The sequence below is a fragment of the Lepidochelys kempii genome, chromosome 3 (assembly GCF_965140265.1).
Source record: "Lepidochelys kempii isolate rLepKem1 chromosome 3, rLepKem1.hap2, whole genome shotgun sequence".
Taxonomy (NCBI): domain Eukaryota; kingdom Metazoa; phylum Chordata; order Testudines; family Cheloniidae; genus Lepidochelys; species Lepidochelys kempii.
This window is the reverse complement of record NC_133258.1, coordinates 27,297,743-27,320,119: the sequence shown is the minus strand read 5'-3', so window position 1 is coordinate 27,320,119 and position 22,377 is coordinate 27,297,743.

Sequence of the window (22,377 nt, the reverse complement as noted above, 5' to 3'; positions counted from 1 at the left end):
CTTCCTGATTTGGCAGCTCTTAACGTTATCAATCAATGTTGTGTTAATCCAGCAATTATAACCTTATCTATTTCACAGCGTATGACCATAAACTGAAATGGAATGTAAGTGAGCGACTTTGGCTACAAATGCTTGGACTCAATGAAAAGGAAATCCTCCAAACACTTATGCACACCAGTAACTTCATTCATATGAAATGAAATTGTACACATAAGTGTTTACAGGATTATAGCCTGGGATTTTTTGAAGGATTATGCAGAGAGGTGCTTTTAAAATGGCTAGAGAGAATGCTGTTCTGATCCCTACCAGTCCTTGGAAACCTTTCCTTTTATTTCATAAAATAGCATTTTTAAAGAAAATCCAAAAGGATTATATGTGGTTCTTCAGTCATAACCGATTTCAATATAGCATCCCAGCTAGTCATATTTTTATAAAAGCAACATCTTCATCCAGAAGTCTTAAACTTTCTTTCTGCTGGATGCATGTTGCTTTAGAAACATACTCTTATTATTATATTTCTTAGTGTGCAACTATACCCATTCATCAAAGCTAAGGTACAGTAGCCCTGGGATCTGTCGATCAGCTGCTTGTTCCCTTGTGGTATTAACTGAGATTCTTAGCATTGGTGGACTCGGTCAGTAAAACAACAAGCAAAGGGAAAAAAACACCAAAAAGCAATGCCAGCTCCTAAAAGCTTTGTGATATTGAGTGTTTGTCTTAAAGCCCCAGCTTCTGGAGTCTTAGCTTTTTTTTTTCTTTTTTAAAAGTTTCTAGCCTTCAGAGTTTGCTGGAAAAAAGCTTTAAAATATGACACCCAGTGAACCCTAAAGGCTTAACATCCAAAATCAAATAAACAGAACGTAAATGTTTTTTTAAAAAAAAACAGCCCCCATGAATTTTTAAGACAATCTCATGGTATTCTGTGGCCTGACTCATGATCTTTGGATGCTCGGAGTTAGTAATACTAAAAAAGTTCTCAAACCTATACTTAAGAATCACTTTAGATACCAGTCATGGAATACCAGAACCTTCAGTAGGAATGGAGAAGTCTCTTTTTTTCATAGAATGACTTTGTTTAAAAAGTGCATTTACATTTTACTATCTTTAGAAATTAGGAATCAAATTACAGGTAAGGGAGTGACTATGCAAAGGAGATTACACAACAATAATATGGGAGTGATTATTCTAATCATTGTGACATGTTTCTGAGCATGGTAGGTGTTTCCAAAAATCTATACTGACTGACAGTTGAGTACTCATGCATTTGATAGATTTGCAATACCTTCTTCCCTGTCAACCTGGCTCCTAGCTCCTGAACTTTGCATAGTTTAAAATGTTATATTGAACTGAAGATGGGAAAATTCTTGAAAAGGAAACTAAATGGATCAATGACTGTTCTAAGTAACAGTCTGAAATGTTTCTAATTGCCGCACAGACTACATACAAATAATCTGCAGCAGAAGCAATGACATTCTTCCGTGTGGGAGTCCAAAAGACTTGCAGGTATACAATGCTTTGGTATGGGAAGAGGAAGAAGGGAGGATTTGCCACAGTTTATGGATAGGTCTGAGAGAGATTGTGATACCATTCAAATGTGGTTGATGACACACAATTTTTCTCATACTCAGTCTGAGCAAGTGCATAACGGACTGACTTAGAATTCAAATATATGAATTTGGGGAACTCTTGTGTTTTTAATATAAGAGAGGCTTCTATGTGGAGTACACAATAACCAATTGAGGTGACGACAACTGTGGAAATTCCTACCAAAATGCAGGATGGGTAAAGAAGTAGAAGAGGATCATCTGCATTACATTGTGTGGGGATGAGGTAAAAGACAATTGGGTTTTCCTGGCAGTATGTGCCAGGTAAACATGGGGGGAAATGCCCAAACTAGGTAGACTACGATCCAAATGAAGCCCTGAACCCGATTAAACTATGTACATACGTATCTAAGTAGAGCTACTGTGAAATAAAATATAACTTGAGCTTTATTTTACAGATGTATCATCATATTTAAATTAAAATTTGGGTTCTGCCATATTTATATATTACAAAATATAGCATAGGATTTATAAGGCCATCAAGCAAAGTGTTAAGTATCAGCCAGCCCAAAATTGTGCTGTTAGTCTACTACCAAAAATGAGACATTTTACAGTATCATATATTCTAAGGAAATGCAGAAAACATTCTCAACTTGCTAATAACTGGTTCAAATGAAGCTTTCTAGTTAATAGATTACTTGAAAATGAGTATTTTCACATCTCAATACCTTTACATCTTATTATTCCTATTTCTTGAAATAAATGCCAAAGAAGTATTTTACCTACATCAGTCTTACCAAGAGATGTTTCCATATAGCTAGAGTAGAGATATTGACCTTTCTCTATGTTAATGCCTGATGCTCTGGCAGTCTTATGGTCAAGCAAATACAGGTATTTATTAGTTTGTGCATTAGGAATAATGATGAGTCAGGCTGGCAACAAGCTTTGGTACTATGTACAAAATTGTTTATGTATCATTAGTGCAAATGCAATATATGACCATTGTGTACACTGTCTATATCACCAAAATTGTAAGGCGATGTCTCTTCAAGACACACTATGGGCTATCTCAGAGATACCTCTTCAAGCAAATTTAGATATTTGCAACAGAACATTGTTTTCTTCTAGTATTTATCAGAAAAAAAACAAATGTTTATATTCCTCTTGGTATTTAATAATACAAGTTAACTTAAAGTAATCGAGTTCAAGGACAGCAGGGAGTACTATTCTATTCTAATCTAATCTAATCCTGGGGTTCCCAAACTTGGTTCATGGCTTGTTCAGGGTAAACACCTGGCAGGCCACAAAACGCTTTGTTTACCTGAGCGTCCGCAGCTCCCAGTGGCCACGGTTTGCCGTTCTCAGCCAATGGGAGCTACAGGAGGCAGTGACCTGGCCCACGCCGTCATTTCCTGCAGCTTCCATTGGCCAGCAATGGCAAACCGTGGCCGCTGTGAATGGCCATACATGTGGACGCTCAGGTAAACAAAGTGTCTTGCAGCCTGCCAGGTGCTTACCGTGAACAAGCCATGAACCAAGTTTGGGAACCCCTGAATCTGACCTCATGAATATCACCATCCATCACCACCATCCATGAACTAACTCCAACAGTGGAACAACTTTTAAATAGCCTTTTCAAAGCACATTATTATGGTGGGTTAACATTTTTACCCTCACTTTACGTATGAAGGAACCAAAATACAAACAAGAGAAATGACTTGCCTAAAGTCACTTAACAAGCAGCTAATGGAATGGAACTAGACTTACTCTCTGAACTCTGTCTGGTGCCAACAAAGACTGGCTAAATAGATTTAATTTCTTCTTCCTTAATGTAGAGGGTTGGAGAAGGAAGGACACATATCTAGGAAAGATAGTCTTGCACTGTTATGCCACTATTCTGCCATACTTCCTGTATGACCTTCCAGAAGTCACTTTGTCTCCCTTTGCCTCGATTTTCCATCTCTAAAATGTGGGTAAGTAGCACTTTCCTATCTCACAGAGGTCTTAAAGATACATACATTAAAACTTGTGAGGTGCTCAGATGGTAATGAGGGCCATATAAGTACCTAGGATGCAGAGAGTGAAATCACCTTATGGCATTGTAAATCCTGTAAGGAGCTTTTGTATATCTTTAGAATAAATACCAGATGTTAACACAGACAGCAGTATGAATCTTCTCTGTAAAGAACCTAGCATGTGGTTGGAACTATATAAATTAGTTGTCATACTCATCACACAATAAAGTATGCTTGTGGAATGTTGCTATAGTGGTTACAGTGTAGCAATATGAATGGCAGTTTTTTGTGGGTAAACCATATTAAATTGAAACCCATAATAAAACTTGGTTGTCAGAGTAATATATTTTGGTAAAGACTCATATTGAAATGAAGACGGTTGATACTGCATGATACAGGCTTCTGTCCTGTTTGTCAGTGAGGTTAGTGTATTTTATAACAAAGAACCATTGTAATGTAGGATATGTCTACACTTGGAGCTGGGGGTTGAGTCTCAGCTCAAGAAGATATATTAGCCCTAGCTTTCATCGAACTAGTGGGCTAAAAATATAATGTAGCCACAGCAGCACGAGCACAGGCTAGCCACCCCGATTACACACCCATCTGAGACCCTAGTCACATACTTGGGCAGCTAGCTTGCCCCGGTGCTTGTGCTACTGTGGCTATGTCCTGTTTTTAGTATGCTAGCTCAATGAGTGCTAATGTGAGCATGTCTACTCGAGTTGGGAGTCATACTCTTAGCTCCTTTTGTCACTAGACCCCGCATTGCAATGGTTCTTTGTTATAAAATACACTAACCGCTTGAAGTGTAGAGTACGAAAAGTAAGATCCCAGCATTTTCTGAAAGGTCCAGATGTCCATTAGCTGGTAGTAAAATGTTGGGTATCATCTGTTTGGAAAAAATGGAAATACTTCTACACTGTTCAGGGATGTTGAGGATAGAAACAATTAAAGACTGAGATGCTCAGATCCTATTGTGAGGAAGGCCATAAAAGTACCAGAGATGATTTAAAAAACAAACGAAGTTTGACTCTGAGCAGGATATTTTTGCTGCTGTTCCACATGAGTAAGGATTGCAAAACTGGGCCCTTAATAAAGTATTATTTATAAAACACTATTGAACTATTTTAATTTTTTGCTTTGACCAGGAGTTCTATTCTTTTAGCAACTTGACAATGTTGTATATAACAGCTAAAAAGAAAATTTCCTTTGCATGTTTGTGAGCAGATTTTTAAATCCATAGATGATATTTGTCCATTTCAAATTTAAATGAGGAATACCCCAAAAGATATACTTTTTGTCCATCTAATGGAGTGTACTGGTTCTTTAAAGCTATTTATGGCTTCCCATTTCCAGGAGTTTTGGAACAGACCAGGGTCATGGGAATGGAAGAGGCAGATGCTGTGAAAGGTGGTCCTGGGATAATAGTTAGGAGGGAAAGAAAACCGGCTACTGCTTCTTTAAGGGCCCAGGACCAGGAGTCTTGTAGTGTATGATGGGACAAGGGTCCCAGCCAACCAGGACTAGGTCTTGGAAGCAGGACAGCATCTAATCTATGTTTTTTCCTTATAACGGGGGAGACACTAGCAGGAGAAGGACTACTTGCTTGCAGATTAGTCCTTTCTCCCCTTGCCCAGGAAAGAAGTGTTTTGACCTGGCCTCCTAGGGTATGTCTATATGAGGTACAATGCTTGCACAGCAGAGAAAAATCCACGACTGGTCCATGCCAGCCGACTGACTCATGGGGCGCCAGCTGCGGGGCTGTTTCATTGCTGTGTAGCATTCCGGGCTCAGGCAGGAGTCTGTGATCTAGAACCTTGCAAGGTGGGAGGGTCGCAAAGCTCAGTTTCCAGCCTGAGCCCTGAAGTCTACACAGTCATGTTGGCCAACAGAGGCCAGCCATGAGTTTTTTCTTTGCTGTGTAGACATTGTACCCCAGAGGAGATGACTGGGAGGAAATAAGTTTATTATAAAGGTGTCATTTTGAGTTCTGTTTGCTTTGAAAAACTTTGTTGCCAGTCTCGGTAAACTCTGGCAAGATTAATATAAATGGGCCAGCTGGGAGAAGCCCGCTTACGCTCCGCAGCCTGCTACAGTCCACTTTAAAATATTAGATGCACTACCACATGGTGTCAATCTGATTTAAAACATATCACACCTAGTGTGATTGTTTACCCCTGTGCACAGGGAGTGTAAAATGCTCTGACTCTAGTCTGATAATGGAGAAGCCTAACACTCCTGCAAGTGCTAGACTACAGCAGTACTCAAACTCAGAGCACAAAGACCGCTATTTTCCATGGCCCCTACACTGTGTTAGAAGACCGAGAGAGCCCCTCCTGGCCTTTCTCCCACTCCTTGCAGAGCCAGAAAAATTACTTCTCTATGTATATTCTGTTTCACCATGGTTTATCCTAAACTGGCAATTGTTATATTTATATTTTCCTTAAATAGGTTCTGAAATCAGAATGTGCTATTATTGTTTCTGAAGAAATTTGAAATGAGGGTATTAAAGGTTTGGAATTAGTGAGCTATGAGACCCTTAGGACCTCTACAATGCAGTCTTACAAAGCTAATCCTATACAGTATTAAATTGGTCTAGTGTCCTTGAGGACTTTGAATTTCAAGGCTAATTCATAACCATCAGGTGTACAGATCTGCTACAAGTTCTGATTTAATATTGCTGTCTTATTACCAGAAATGGACACATTTTGCTTGTTTTACATTAAAGATATCCATATCTATATTAAAATGGATTGCTATTACACTCCATTAATCTAAACTCAGTTTGATATATACCAGACTGACATTGTTTGGTCACAACATAGCTTCCTTCCAAGGATACTTCTGCAGGGTAGAATGATTTTTTTGTTTGTTTATTAAGCAGAATAGATGTATTTTGGTCTCGGAACAACAAGGATTGTTTCTTTAATGTTTTTCATTGTGCACCACACTAAAAAGTCAGTCATAAGCCAAAAATACTTCTTTACTGTTCTGATCTTTACTATAAACATCAGAAAGTAGAATATGATATTGGTGAGTCAGTGATACTTTTACATCTTGGAAATTTATTTTCTCAACAACCAATAATAATAATAATAAATAATAATAATAATAATTTGTACTACTGTAGTACCTGGAGGCCTTTAGAGCTTTGTTTGTATTAGGTTCTGTACATACATGTAGCATCATGAGATGGTTCTTAATGCAAAAATCAGAATTTGGCATACCTTTTGATTGTGTAAGCGGGGGAATAGTCCCGCTATTGTGGGGAACTTTCCTGGCTTCTGCACTACCTTGGTGAAGTGGGCTAGCGAAAGGATCTGACTCCTCACTCCCACTTCCTTTACCCAGTGGCCTCCCTGCCCTTGAGGACTCCCCTTCCACTCTCCTGTCGTAAACCCAACAAGGCTGGGCCCAGGATTCCTGGGGGGTCGACACCCAAGTTTGCTGTGGGCACCTAGGACAGGGGCTATGTTGTCCCCACTCCAGGGTACTCTCTCTGCACTGGGCACTTCTCTGACCCACTGACCATTATATACAAGTTAAAGCAAATGCAAGTTATTTAATCAACAATTAATTTTAAAAAGAATAAGGAAAAACAGGAAAGGGTAAAGGAAACACATCAACCCGCTCTGTGGCAGGGAATATCACAAACAGTGTCTCTGGAACGTCAGGGCAGTTCACTGTCTGTACCTCGTAAGTCCCAGGCCTCCTTCTCAGGCCCTGGCTGTGCTGCAGGGATGCTGTGGGTTGGACACTCGCTCTGGTGGTGGCCACACGCTCTCAGGCTGTAAGTGGTAGCACCCTTCTTCCCAGTGTCACCCCCGCCCTGTCGAGGTTATGATACAAGCCTGGCCTGCAGAGCCTCTTGGCTGAGACGTCTCCCTGTGCTGGGCCCGCTGCCCAGGGTCCCCCTCGGCCTCCCCAGCTGCTCACCACACCCAGCTCCGGACTGCTCCAGCCCCAGCTCCACCACTCTGTCTCAGCATTGCTGCTGCTGCTCTGCCTCCAGCTCCCTGGGCTGCTTCTCTGTCCCCTCTGCCTCTGGTTGCTGCAGCTCTGCTCCCAGGACAGTTCTGCTCTGCAGGCTGCTTCTGTGACTCTTCTCCCGGCACTGACCTGCTTCGTGTGCTGCTTTTCCGGCCCCTCTGGCTCTGGTTCCTGCAGCTCTGTTCCCAGGGCAAGTCTGCTCTCTCTGGGCTGGGCCTCTGGCTTTGGGGCTGCAGCTCTGCTCCCAGGACAGGGTCTGCTCTCTCTGGGCTGCTTTTCTGGTCCCTCTGGATCTGGCACAGCTCTGCTCGCCAGCTCAGCTTGGGCCCCTACTTTCTCTTCAGCTTGGCCCCACTCTGTCTGAGGCAAATCCAGCTCATGCAGAGGACGGGACCTCCCTGGTCTCCTGACTCCGTGATTAGCCTGCCCACCCTGTCATTCAGGCTGACCTGGAACATTGGGTTCTCCCCATTGTTCCTGGGGACTATCAATCTCAGGGTCCTGGTTTCCCCTAGAACTTTCCCCTTTTAGTACTGGGAGCTAGCAACTAAAACACCCCCACTGAATGTTAGTAAGGGGGCAACAGTCCCCTTACAATTGGAAGGCCATGTGGGCCAGAATGCTTGCTTCTATATAATTATTTTTGCTGTGGTAGCAACTAGGGAACCTAATGAAGATTAGCATCCATTTCTGTGAGGAACTCTAAAAAAATATAGAATAAGAGACTGTCCTTGCCCTGAAGAGTTTACAGCCTAAATAGAAAAGAAATACAAAAGTGTATATGGGTGGAGGGCAAATCAGGCGTATATCTTCATCTCATCATCATTCCTTAGAAGTAAATCTTGGTTTTTCAAACTCATTTTAGTTTTTTTGTTTTTTTTTTGTAAGTCTGCCCCAGTTCAGCAGGATGCAGCCCAGTTCTAGCCATGTCAGTCCAGGGGTATTAGACAGACAGGGTGGGTGAGGTAATATCTTTTAACGGACCAGCTTCTGTTGGTGAGAGAGACAAGCTTTCAAGCCACAAAGCTTCTTCTGGTCTGCAAAAGGTACTCCAAGTGTACAGCAAAATGCAAGGTGGAAATGCAAGATTGCTTTCCATAAGTAGTTAGCACGTATTGTAAGAGACCATTCAAGGTAATGGCCAGTTAACATCTCCGCAGTCAGAGGACAAAAAGAGGGGGTTAGTGGATTATGGATAGTTGTAATAAAACATATGTTGAGTCCATGATTTTGAGGCTATGTCTACACTAGCACTTTTGTCTGTAAAACTTGTCGGTCGGAGTGTGAAAAAACCCCCACCCCTGACCAAACTATGTTTCACCACAGGAAGCTCTGGTGTGGACAGTGCTATGTTGGCTGGAGAGTTCTCTCCCATTGGCATAGAGCAGCTACACAGGAGACCTTACAGCGACGCAGCTGCAGTGGTACAGCTGTGTTGCTGTAACGTTTCTAGTGTAGACCTAGACTTAGTGTCTAGCAGAGTTATGAATTTAAGCTTCCAGGCTCATCTTTTGAAAGTGTTGTGCAGGTTTCCTTTGAGGATGAGGACTGGTAGGTCAGATATACAGTGATTGCGTTCTGAAAAGTGTACACCTGCAGGTGATAGGATGTTTCTGTCTTTTATCATTATCCTGTGTGAATTCATTCGAGAGCCTAGCGATTGTCTGGTTGTTGTTGGGGGCATTAGTGCACCAGATAAGATGCACCACATGTTTTGATAGGCATGGTGTAGGACTCCTGGATCTTAAAAAGTCTGTGGGTTTTTTTGTTTGTTTGTTTTTTTTAGGGGAGGCGGTATTGGGCAGTGGAGATATATCTGCAGGTTTTGTATCCATTCTGACAGGGTCTGGTGCTGCGTTGAGTTGGTGTGTCCTGGTCTATGGAGAACTTGCTTCTGTTAATGAGGTTGGAGAGGTTGGCGGGGGTTGTTTTGAAGACCAGAAGAGGGGGTTCAGGAATTTTTTTTTTCAGGATGGGTTCTCCATTGAGTATTTGGTTGTAGTTATTTGATACCCCATATGGGATCCAGTGTGGAGTAATAGGTGACAACGAGGGGTGTGAGGTCAGAGAGGGTTTTATTTCTGTATTGAAGCAGTATCATTAGTAGTCCAAATTATTTTGATGCAACTATTCAGATGCTTAAACAGGGGTGTTACAGGGTATATGCACAACATGCTAGCCCAGCAACCAAAGAGTTAATACAGGCACTGCCCACCACTGCTGATTTTGCAGCCTCACAGCAGCTAGGAGGACAAAAGCACAGAAAACAGAAGGGCAGGGTGAGGACTAGAGGAGTGAGCAGGCTGGAGAAAGGTGCTCCTGCCAGCCAGCTACTAAAGAGCCACCCAGGCACAATTGCCCAGAAGGGGATGAACTGAACGACAGGCTGGAGAGCCTGCAGAGAGATCCAGGGGAAGGTAGGAAGGAACGCAGGGTACTGTCAGAGTTCTAGAACCCTGATCCTGCTTATCTAGTCAAGGGACCTGGGCTGGAACCCAGTGGAATGGATGGGTCTGGGTTCCCCTACCAACCTCCTGATAGACTTGGGACTGAAGAAAGTGTTTTCAGACTCTGGGGCACCAAGAATAGGCTGACAGCCCTGCTAGGGCTATTCCCCAGGGGCTATACCATGCTTGGCCAGAGGGTGCATCATTGGTCTGACGTACCAGCTTAGGCCCAAATATCCTAAGGTATTTAGATGCCCACCTCCCACTGAAATCAATGGGATCAATCTTTCCTTTTCCTCTCCCAACAGCCATAGTATTTGTGCTGTGATCTTGCAAGAGCTCTTTTTTTTCGTCAGATCTTTGTCAGATTGAGCTGGGTCACTGACTTCCAATATGTAGGCAGAAATTAAGGAAGGTGGTGTTGGAAGATTAGTAATTGGCAGCAATCTTTCCTCGGAGTTGGTCCTGAGCCATCATTTTAGCATGATATTACAGAATGCTGTGCTGATGTAGGTTCTGTCTTCCACATGAGCTGAATGCTGAGGCTCCTTACCACTTGTGGTAAATAAAAGAAAGCACAATGGGATATTTAAGTGAAGTTATCTTATAGTTTGGGTAATTCCATTCTGCCAAGCTAAATTCCCTCTGCAGCTTCAGGAGATATATTGTTTTTGAGCTGTGTGAGTACTGTTGCTAATAATACTCTATTAAACAGCGACCACATTCCACCCAAGAGATATCTACATTTCAGTAGAAGCTGACATGATCCCTCCCTGTGTACACTTTGCTCAGTGCCTGAGATGCTATAAATATTAAGATTTAGACATGAAAAAAACTTTCCAATTGTTTGTTTTTTTTAATTTTGATTACCAGTAACTCAATATATTTCCTTTGGCTATTTGCCAAGAAAAATACTGTACACTGAAATGTAATCCTTCTGTTATGTTGTTGTGGAGAGATTTATTTTTTCTAGTGACGGATGAGTCCGTGTGTTAGTGCAAAAACAGGACTAAGAGTAATACATTTTCATGTTAAACATTTTATTTTACTCTAGACAGAGAACTGTGATGATGTACTTTGGTAAAATTCAGGGCCTTCCAGCACTGTGTTCATTAAAATAAGAAATTTTTTTATGCCTGATATGAGTCAGGTATATTCTTCATATAATCTCGTTTACAAGAAATGTACACAAAGTGGGGATTTAGAATCAGCATTGGATTCCATGTGGTGACAGGGTACCTAAAGGTTAGATGTTGCAAAGTCCTGAATTAGACTCTTCTGCGTTGTATAAGGATCCTTGACTCCTAAGAATTAGACTCTCAGAAGTGAGTAAGATGAATAAGGAGCTACCTAATTGGCCAATAGGGAATGCTAAGGGGTGGGTGGGTCCTGAGCCCTGCCCCTCAAAGGGAGCTAGGTGCTTAAGGAAATGCACTTCCTTCTGCCTGGGAGTCACAGCCATGAGCAGTCTTCTGGAGTTGGGCACCAAAGCCAGGTCAGTCCTTCCTCTCTCTTTTTTTTTTTGGGGGGGGGGGCAAGAGAGAGAGGAGCGTTTGCCATCTCTCCCTCTATTCCAGCGTATAGAGCATGTAGGAGATCCTCCCCTTCTGCTTGATGTAAAGTGGGGATTTGGACCCAGATCTCAAATATCCCAGGAGAGTGCTCTCATTACTGAGCTGGAGGGTATTTTGGGCTGGGTGGCTCTGTCTCTCCAGTTCAAGCTGTTCCACTATGTATTAAATACTTAAATATTCATTGGGTTGGAGATATAGTGAGAACATCTCTGTAGCTGATGGCTGGAGTACTCACCTGGGGTGGGAGCCTGGGTTTGAGTCCCTATTACACATCAGGCAAAGAAAGGATTTGAATCCAGAGTCTCCACCATCCTGGATAAGTGCTCTAATTACTGGGGTGTTGGATAAAAGGGGGCAGTAGCATTATTACCAGCTATGTTTTTGTGCAGTGACTGATCTGGTAGGTCTGCTCTAAGCATGCCTACCAGAGCAGGCCTGGCAGGGGAACACCTAACTTGAGGATCTTGCTGGGGTTTCAGCGTGAGCTAGATGCTGGGTGTCAGTGGTGCATGCCCACCAGCAGAAATTTAGGTGAGTCTATCAGTGTGAACTTGAGTGTCTGTGGTGTGAGTTGTTTTAAGGATCTCACTTTTGGATTTTAGAGCATAAACTTGCAGTTAAGCACGTAAATCCTTTTGTGAATCTTCCAGCAAACAGCGGTATTCAGTTTACTTGGTCAGAAATCCCCAAGTCTGCCACCCTAGTACATCTTGTGCCCAAATATAAGCCTCTCTGCTGCCTCTCAGGGTAATTCTTATTTTTTTTCTCCCAAGTTACACCCATATGTTGCTATTAATATTCTAACCATCTCCCCCACCCCCCTCACCCCCCGCGCACCTGCAATCCTGGAAAACCCTGTTACTTGATTTGGGTTACTTGTAACCTGCCACGTAGCCCCTTGCCTTGGCCTGTCAGTATCTGCATCTGTTTTTACTACATACAGAGGTTCAATGGCTCCTTCTGCCGAGCCTCAAAGAGTGCTTGCTACCCATTGGCTTTAATGAGATCTGTGATTGTCCTTGGATTTAAGATTTACCAGTGTACAGCCATTAGCACCTTTCAGTATCATGATATAGTGGTTTCTCCCATTGCTGTAGTTAATCCACCTCCCCGAGAAGCAGTAGCCAGGCTGATAGAATGATTCTTCCATCAGCCTACCGCTGTCTACACCAGGGTGAGGTTGGCATAGCTACGTCTCTCACGGGAGTGGATTGTTCACATCCCTGAGAGACGTCTATTTTCAGTGTAGACCAGCCCACAGTCTCTCTTGCTGCATTGCAGATTAGGATGACTCACAGCTCCAACAATTTTAAATAAGTCAAATGGAATAAAAGCACTAAGGGCGGGAACCACAAAGGGACTTAGTTGTTGCAAGGCTTAGTGTCACGGAGCCAAACTATTGGGCACCTAGAAAACCACAAGAACAACAGTGCGAGCCACAAAGCCTGAGCTAGGCACTCTCCCTATTCAATGACTGGGGAGAGATAGGCATCTTAGGGTGTGAGTACACATCACATGGCAGCAAGCCTCCCAGCCTGCCTGAACAGAATTGGGCTTGTGAGAGACACAACAAGTGCTCTAAAAATAGCTGTGTGGACAGTGGTTTGAAGTTGCAGCTCAGCCTCTGGAGCCTAAGGAAAGGAGTGGGCTTGTGGTTTGAGCTGGAGCTTGGGCTTGGAACCCCAAAGCGCTGTCCATACAGCTATTTTTAGAACACTAGGGTGAGCCACACAAAATCATATCCATTTACCTGGGCTGGGAAGTTCACTGCTGACGGCTGTGTAGACAGAGCTACAACTAGACCATTATCCATAAAGCCAGCATGCTAGGCAGGGAGCTGCCTAAGGTGGCCAATGGGGGACACAGCCCAGAGGGGTGTGCGCTAAGCCCTGATCTTCTCTCAGACAGAAGTGTCCAAATCCAGGCAGCAGGGTGAGGACTAGTTGTGCTCTTGATCCATGAACTGAGGGAAAATAGGCACTTGGTTGCCTAAGTTGTGTGGGACCCAAAACAAAACAGCTGGGGGGCAGAGCAGGACGAGAAAAGAACCTCTCTTACAACTCTTAGCCCAGAGGGTAGAGTACTCACACAAGATGTGGGTGCCCCTTGGCTCAAGTTCCCACTCCAACTGAGGTGAGTGCCCTAGCCACTAGGCCAGTGGTGTCCAAACTTTTCCTGTCACACGTCCCCTTACCACTAATGGAATCTGTGTCCCCCTTCCATTACTGCACAGACAAGGCTTGTTCAGCGGAGAAGCTTGGGCTGATGGCAGAGCTGGGGGCAGAATTGGGGATGGAGGAGGAGCTGGGACTAGAGGCAGAAATGGCCTGGGGGTCAGATAGGGAGTGAGGCCAGAGCTGCGGTTGGGGGCAGATCGCAGCTTGGTGATGCTCCCTCCCTGCCTGCTGTAGGGGCTGGCGTGGGCCCCACTGCCCCCCCCCCCGAACATTCCTCTGTGCCCCTCGGGGGGGGGCACCCCCCCGCAGTTTGGGGACCACTGCACTAGGCTATGGAATATTCTGATGTGGGACTCCCTCAAGCTCTCCTGTTGAACTTGTTGCACTTTAATTAAACAATGGAATACCAAAATATTACTTGGGCCAGCAAAAGAATTAAAATGACCTAGTAGCTTAGGTCCTCCTCCTCCCTCCACCCCCCCCCCCCCCCACACACACACAGTGGGTTTGTGTGAACTTATGTGAGAGGCCTGATCTGGTAGGTGTGCTCAGAGGCCACCTACTAGATCAGGACCATGTATACAACTTGGGCAGCCAAACACTTAGCTTTCTTGGTTTGTGAATCATTCTGGGGTTTTGGAGGGAGATAGGCAGCTGGACACCTATCATGAGGCAGTAATGCTCATGCCCAGGAGGGAGATAGGCAGCTGGTTGCCGAGCAGATGCTCAGAGGAAAGAAACTTAAGTGCTGAGTAAGTTTAGGCCCAGGGTTAGGTGGCAGCCAAGTGGGAGATTTGTCGATCAGTCATGCCTAAAATGTCACTTAGGCACCTAAGTACCTTAGTGGATCTGTCTTCGGGCCACATCCACACTTGGTATAAATCAGCATAGCCTGGTTTACAACAGCTGAGGATCTAAATATCTGGTTGGGTTAGGGGATGATTAGAAAATTTAGCAAATATTTGATTTAAAATAAATAAACACCTAACTACATTCCTGCATAGTATTAAAGTGTATGTGTGTGTTGAATTTAGTCCTAACAGAATTTAGCACTGGCTTGAGCCACGCCGAGTGTGGGCAGGAGCTCTGCAACTGTCCCACATCCAGCTGTGACAAAACACCTCTCTCCTGACCTGCAATAATTGTTCTATCCCAGACTTCATTGAGGACAATGGCAAAACTCCCACTAACTCAGTGCAGCCAGGATTAAACTGCTAGTATTTAGCAAAGATGAGCCCAACACACAGAGTAACTAATACGATCCAAACTTTTTCCTGTCGCTCAAGGGTGTGTAGATCTCATATGTTGGTTTGGGCCATTCTCCGCTATTTGATGTCCCTCTTCCCCCCACTTCATGAACATTTACTTATATTTCTCCAGGCTTCCAGTGTAAAGAGTTTGGCGATATTCTTCTCAACTTGCTTGCCGTGTCCTTTACATTTATCTTATTGAAGTGCAAGAACTATATATACATATATATATATATATATATTGGAGTGGATGGCTAAACAGTTAGGCTGCATTTGCTACATATGTTTTATAGTAATCAGACAGAGGCTTTACACTGAAATACAAAAGAAGTATATCTGTTGTAATAGAAAGGGGGGGGGGAGGAATAAAATATCAAATCTATGCTTGCATATCCATGCTCAAAACAAACATAATATGACTATCAAAAAGAAAAGGAGTACTTGTGGCACCTTAGAGACTAACCAATTTATTTGAGCATAAGCTTTCATGAGCTACAGCTCACTTCATCGGATGCATACTGTAGAAACTGCAGAAGACATTATATACACAGAGACCATGAAACAATACCTCCTCCCACCCCACTCTCCTGCTGGTAATAGCTTATCTAAAGTGATCACTCTCCTTATAATGTGTATGATAATCAAGGTGGGCCATTTCCAGCACAAATCCAGGTTTTCTCACCCCGCTTCCCCCCCCCCCCAAACACACACACACACAAACTCACTCTCCTGCTGGTAATGGCTTATCCAAAGTAACCACCCTCCCTACAATGTGCATGATGGCATATATCACATTGGTGGATGTGCAGGTGAACGAGCCTCTGATAGTGTGGCTGATGTTATTAGGCCCGGTGATGGTGTCCCCTGAATAGATATGTGGGCACAGTTGGCAATGGGCTTTGTTGCAAGGATAGTTTCCTGGGTTAGTGGTTCTGTTGTGTGGTATGTGGTTGTTGGTGAGTATTTGCTTCAGGTTGGGGGGCTGTCTGTAGGCAAGGACTGGCCTGCCTCCCAAGATTTGTGAGAGTGTTGGGTCATCCTTCAGGATAGGTTGTAGATCCTTAATAATGCGTTGGAGGGGTTTTAGTTGGGGGCTGAAGGTGACGGCTAGTGGTGTTCTGTTATTTTCTTTGTTAGGCCTGTCCTGTAGTAGGTGACTTCTGGGAACTCTTCTGGCTCTATCAAGCTTTCTTCACTTCCGCAGGTGGGTATTGTAGTTGTAAGAATGCTTGATAGAGATCTTGTAGGTGTGTGTCTCTGTCTGAGGGGTTGGAGCAAATGCGGTTGTATCGCAGAACTTGGCTGTAGACGATGGATCGTGTGGTGTGGTCAGGGTGAAAGCTGGAGGCATGTAGGTAGGAATAGCGGTCAGTAGGTTTCCGGTATATGGTGGTGTTTATGTGACCATTGTTTATTATCCTTGCAACAAAGCCCTTTGCCAACTGTGCCATCATATCTATTCAGGGGACACCATCACAGGGCCTAATAACATCAGCCACACTATCAGAGGCTCGTTCACCTGCACATCCACCAATGTGATATATGCCATCATGTGCCAGCAATGCCCCTCTGCCATGTACATTGGTCAAACTGGACAGTCTCTACATAAAAGAATAAATGGACACAAATCAGATGTCAAGAATTATAACATTCATAAACCAGTCGGAGAACACTTCAATCTCTCTGGTCACGCAATCACAGACATGAAGGTCGCTATCTTACAACAAAAAAACTTCAAATCCAGACTCCAGCGAGAAACTGCTGAATTGGAATTCATTTGCAAATTGGATACTATTAATTTAGGCTTAAATAGAGACTGGGAGTGGCTAAGTCATTATGCAAGGTAGCTTATTTTCCCTTGTTTTTTCCTCCCCCCCCCCCCCCCAGACGTTCTGGTTAAACTTGGATTTATGCTGGAAATGGCCCACCTTGATTATCATGCACATTGTAGGGAGAGTGGTCATTTTGGATGAGCTGTTACCAGCAGGAGAGTGAGTTTGTGTGTAGGGGGGCGGAGGGTGAGAAAACCTGTATTTGTGCTGGAAATGGCCCACCTTGATTATCATACACATTGTAAGGAGAGTGATCACTTTAGATAAGCTATTACCAGCAGGAGAGTGGGGTGGGAGGAGGTATTGTTTCATGGTCTCTGTGTATATAATGTCTTCTGCAGTTTCCACAGTATGCATCCGATGAAGTGAGCTGTAGCTCACGAAAGCTTATACTCAAATAAATTGGTTAGTCTCTAAGGTGCCACAAGTACTCCTTTTCTTTTTGCAAATACAGACTAACACGGCTGTTACTCTGAAACCTATAATATGACTATATATCCCTTCCACAAGTAGAGGCAAGAGTCTCTTATTTTATGTGGGATAATAATTTTTTTAATCAGACTAGAATGAGTTTTTTGCCTGTTGGCAATGCATTGTAGTTTGTTTTTATCAGCTCAATTTTCCAGAGTGCTTTGTGTTGAATTAATAACACTGATTAATAATAAATACTCAGCATTCAGATAACATGCTTCATCGATACTTAACAAAAGTGGGTAAACCTTATTGGCCCACATTCTAAAATGGCCTCTAATGTTGAATGCCTTATTTTATGCATCTAGGACCTGAGTTTTCAGTGATGCTCAGGACCCAGGTGGAAAACTGCTTGACGTAAGCACTCTGGATTTGACTCGTGGGTATTGGTAAATTCAGTTAGATGCTGTTGCCCAGGAAAAGTCAGCTTTTATAGTAGAATCTGACCTGTATAAGTTGAAGATTGTACCTTTTGGATTCATTCATTCAGGGGCTACCTTTCAGAGGCTTGTCAATGAGATGCTGCAGGGTTTACAGACCTTCACCAGGGCCTGTGTAGACAACTTGTGTATCCTTAGTGACTCCTGGTGAGACCACTTGATCCATATGGAAATTGTACTGCAGAGGCTTAGAGAAGCAAACCTCACTGTCAAGGTGTCCAAATGCAAGATGGATGCTGCAGATTACCTTATTTTAGGACAGAGGGTGGGAAATGGGTTTCTTTGCCCCAATTCTTTAAAAGTAGAAGCCATTCAGAATTGGCCTGTCCCACAAACCATGAAGCAGGTCCAATCCTTTATCAGTCTTGCCAACCATTACCAGAGGTCAGTAAAGAGGTTTAGTGACATTGTTGCCCCCCATAACAGACCTTACAAAAAAGGACAAGCCAGCCTAGGTGATGTGGACTGAAGCCTGTGAAAGAGGCTTCAAGAACATAAAAGAGGCTTTGTCTACAGACGGAGTTTTAGTCAGCCCTGATTTTAGCAAACCCTTTGTGCTGTGCATTGATGCTTCTAATATTGGGCTAAAGGCAGTGCTAAACCAGGATGTAACTCTTTGGTAGTCCTTGAAGCACTGGATGCATGAGCTGGTAGAGTCTGTCCCTAATGAGCCCAATGAAGGCTGCAGCTTGTAGAATTTTTTTTGTTCGCTTGTTCCTGGTTATTAATTTATTCTACATAATTCAGGCACTACAGATCTTTATAGCCTTTTTTAGATATTTGAGATGATTAAATACACAGTGATGAACATGGAATTAAAGCCTAGTCAGTTAGATGTTTGTCTACATAATTATCTCTGAAGTTATTAGTAAAATAGAGTGTTTGAGAAGCTGAAAATATGGAATTCAAATATAGAATTCAAACCCTTCGTAGCCTCATTATTCACGTCAGAAACACTAAAAACAGCTTCACCTTTGGATTAACACCTTGTGCACTTGGCTCTCATTGCTCCCTCTGCAGTCAAATTATCACATGCACCAATGACTCATTGGCCGTACAGTTGATTGCACCCAATACATTTAATTCATAAATTTTCCAAATTTTTTTTCATTTGATTAGCACCAGGAACTCCTGAGTTCTATTCCTGGCTTTGACACATTCTGCCCGTGTGTTAGTCTGTTAAAGAACGATCTTCCTCCATTTCCCTTTCTTTTAAATGTGGATTATAATAATACTTATCTACCTCACAGGCGCAATTAGTTTTCATTTTCAAAGTGCTTTGCAGATGTTAAGCGCCTATATAAATATTATTTTTAATTGCAATTACATTGATGTTTGGAGAAAAGTAACCTCTTTGTCACATCTAGTTGTTCGTTTGTTTGTTTTTTTACTGTTAATTGTGTTTAGCAGCTGATGCACTTTTTCATGCTATAATTTGACAGCTACTTGGCCTTTTAAAAATATTTTAGGGGTAAATTTTAATAGCGGGAAATTAACTGCACAACTTTAATTAGCATAAATATACAACTTATTTTTACAAATGGGCTTTGTGTTGTAATTTATGCATCTTGAATTTTCAATATATTACTAGCAGAGAACCATTTAGCACCTGCTGAATAATATTTAGCTTAATAGAATCAAGTTATAAATAACACTGGGCAAAAAAAAAGTGTGAACTTGGGGGAAAAATATGAATTTGGAACCATTAGTTCAATGAAGATGGAGAGCTGAACTTACAGTCCAGTCCAGCCCCGCCCCATCTGAATCAGCTGATCTTGAGCAGTTGAAACCATGGCTAGCTCCCAAATGTATTATTATTATTATGTATTTATGACTTTGTGCTTGCATAATCACAGCATTTAGTAATCTCAGTCATGGACTAGGACCGCATTGTGCTAGATCTAACCTGTGTCATGGGGGAAATACAGAAATCTTGGTTTCATATAAAATATAGGCAGAGTATATCTATTAGTGACTGTATCTGCACTTGACATAAACATACCCTACCTCCAACCTGCAGATGCTTAAATCTCAGCACTGAGATTGAAGCGTGGAAGTAAGGGAGAAATGTAATCTTGTAGGTCACAAACTGCATTGGGCTTTGTAGGTGAAATTTCAACACTTTGCACCACACGTTGAAATGAATGTGTGACCAGGGTCCCAGGAGGGCCACACTGGGTTTGCTCAATTAGGGCAATCTGCAAAGAATGGGGCAGATAATCCCTAAAGCTAGTGGTTATTCTAATACTTAGATCCACCAAGCTAGCCACAAAACAGCTTCTACAATACCTTACTGGTTACCCAGAAACCAAAACACAGTTCCCTTAAAGCAACCCAGCCTTTTGGCTCCCTCCCAGACAGCCAAGTCAAATATGATAAAGATGATTGAAAATCTTGTTCATCATGTAAAAAGTTCTACCAATCCCAATGGATTGGACGCATTACCCACCAAGTTAATGAATACTTCAGATCTTACCCAAATACATGCTTACAGCCTATTCTTTAATGTCTAATATCTAAAAGTTTATTTATAAAAAAAGAGGTGAGAGATAAAATTGGTTAAAGGAATCAAATACATATAATAATTGCAAAGTTCTTGGATCAGGCTTAAAGCAGTGATGGTATAAACTGCTAACTGGTTAGGTCTCTGGTTGCTCTCAAATGGTTGGAAGGTCCTCAGTCCCTTGGTTAGAATGCTCCCATTAGTATAAGTCCATAGTCCAGAGATCAGAGCAGGCAAGAGGCCAAATGGAGATGCTTCTGGGGCCTTTTATAGCTTCTGCCATGTGGAGGAAAACTCATTGTTTCAAACAAAGCCCTTAGCACAGCTTGTGGAAAAATACAGGTAACAAGATGGAGTTTTGTATCAAACGGTCTAGTCATATGATCTAGTCACATACCCTGGCATGCTTCCCTGAGTCATAGCAGAGGCCACTAGCCATATTGCTTTTTTGACTGCTGCTGCGCACTGCATGGATGTCTTCAAAGAACTATCCACGGTGACTCTAAGATCTTTCTCCTGATTAGTTGTAGCTAAATTAGCCCCCATCATATTGTATGTATAGTTGGGATTATTTTTTCCAATGTGTATTACTTTACATTTATCCACATTAAATTTCATTTGCCATTTTGTTGCCCAATCACTTAGTTTTGTGGGATCTTTTGGAAGTTCTTCACAGTCTGCTTTGGTCTTAACTATCTTGAGCAGTTTAGTATCATCTGCAAACTTTGCCACCTCACTGTTTATCCCTTTCTCCAGATCATTTATGAATCGGTTGAATAGGATTGGTCCGAGGACTGACCTTTGCGGAACACCACTAGTTACCCCCCTCCATTCTGAAAACTTACCATTTATTCCTACCCTTTGTTCCCTGTCTTTTAACCAGTTCTCAGTCCATGAAAGGACTTATCCCATGACAACTTAATTTACATAAGAGCCTTTGGTGAGGGACCTTGTCAAAGGCTTTCTGGAAATCTAATTACGCTGTGTTCACTGGATCCCCCTTGTCCACATGTTTGTTGACCTCCTCAAAGAACTCTAATAGATTAGTAAGACACGATCTCCCTTTACAGAAACCATGTTGACTTTTGTGCAACAATTTATGTTCTTCTATGTGTCTGACAATTTTATTCTTTACTGTTGTTTCTACTAATTTGCCCAGTACTGACGTTAGACTTACGGGTCTGTAATTGCCAGGATCACCTCTAGAGCCCTTCTTAAATATTGGTGTTACATTAGCTATCTTCCAGTCATTGGGTACAGTAGCTGATTTAAAGTCCAACCCCCTGCTCAAAGCAGGACCAATCCCCAATTAAATCAGTCTGGCCTGTATAACTCAGGCCATAGAACTTATTACAGTTATTCCTGTATTAAGCCCAGTACCTTGGATATGATTAAAACATATCTTCCAGAAGGGCATCCGGTTTTGATTTGAAGACTTCGAGAGGGAGCATCCTTGGGAGTTCCAATGGTTAATCCCACTTACTGTTAAAAATATGTGCCTTTGAATTTGCCTGTTTTTAACTTCCAGCCACTGTTTCATATTATTCCTTAAAATATAAAATGGTGTATTAATTATCATTATTATTACTATAAAACATACACCAGATTTTGTACAGCATAGATCAGACCTGTCCTCTGTGCAGGGGTGCTTACTGGGCAAATAAGGCAAGAAAAACAAAAAAATAAGAATTCCATTTCCTCTCCTCTTTGTGGTGAGGAATCAAGGCAGGCACACAATGTAATGGGGTACTGTTCTTGTTCTCTTGCCCCAGTATTCTTTTTCTGCAGTGCTGCAGGAACAGGCTTCATTGTTATACACTATTGTTAAACTGGCGTGAGTGTTCTCTGTGCCAGTCTTCAGCAGCCTGATTCTCAGTCAATGTAGCTTGACTGGATTGCATCTTAAAGGAATGCACTTCAGGGTGCCTCTGAAATGTGTGCTACTAAAGAACACGTATTGATGGTGGAGCTGTTTGGTGCAGATTAGCCAGGACAAATTGCAAAGTGTTTGAGCTGCAGCCCTAGTCTCAGAGGGCTTGCCTTCTTTAAATTTCAAGAAAAGCCAGGGAGTTAACAATGCTGCAGAGTAACCTTGGATATCCTTTAGGCGTTTCAGGCTGTCATATGAAGTAAC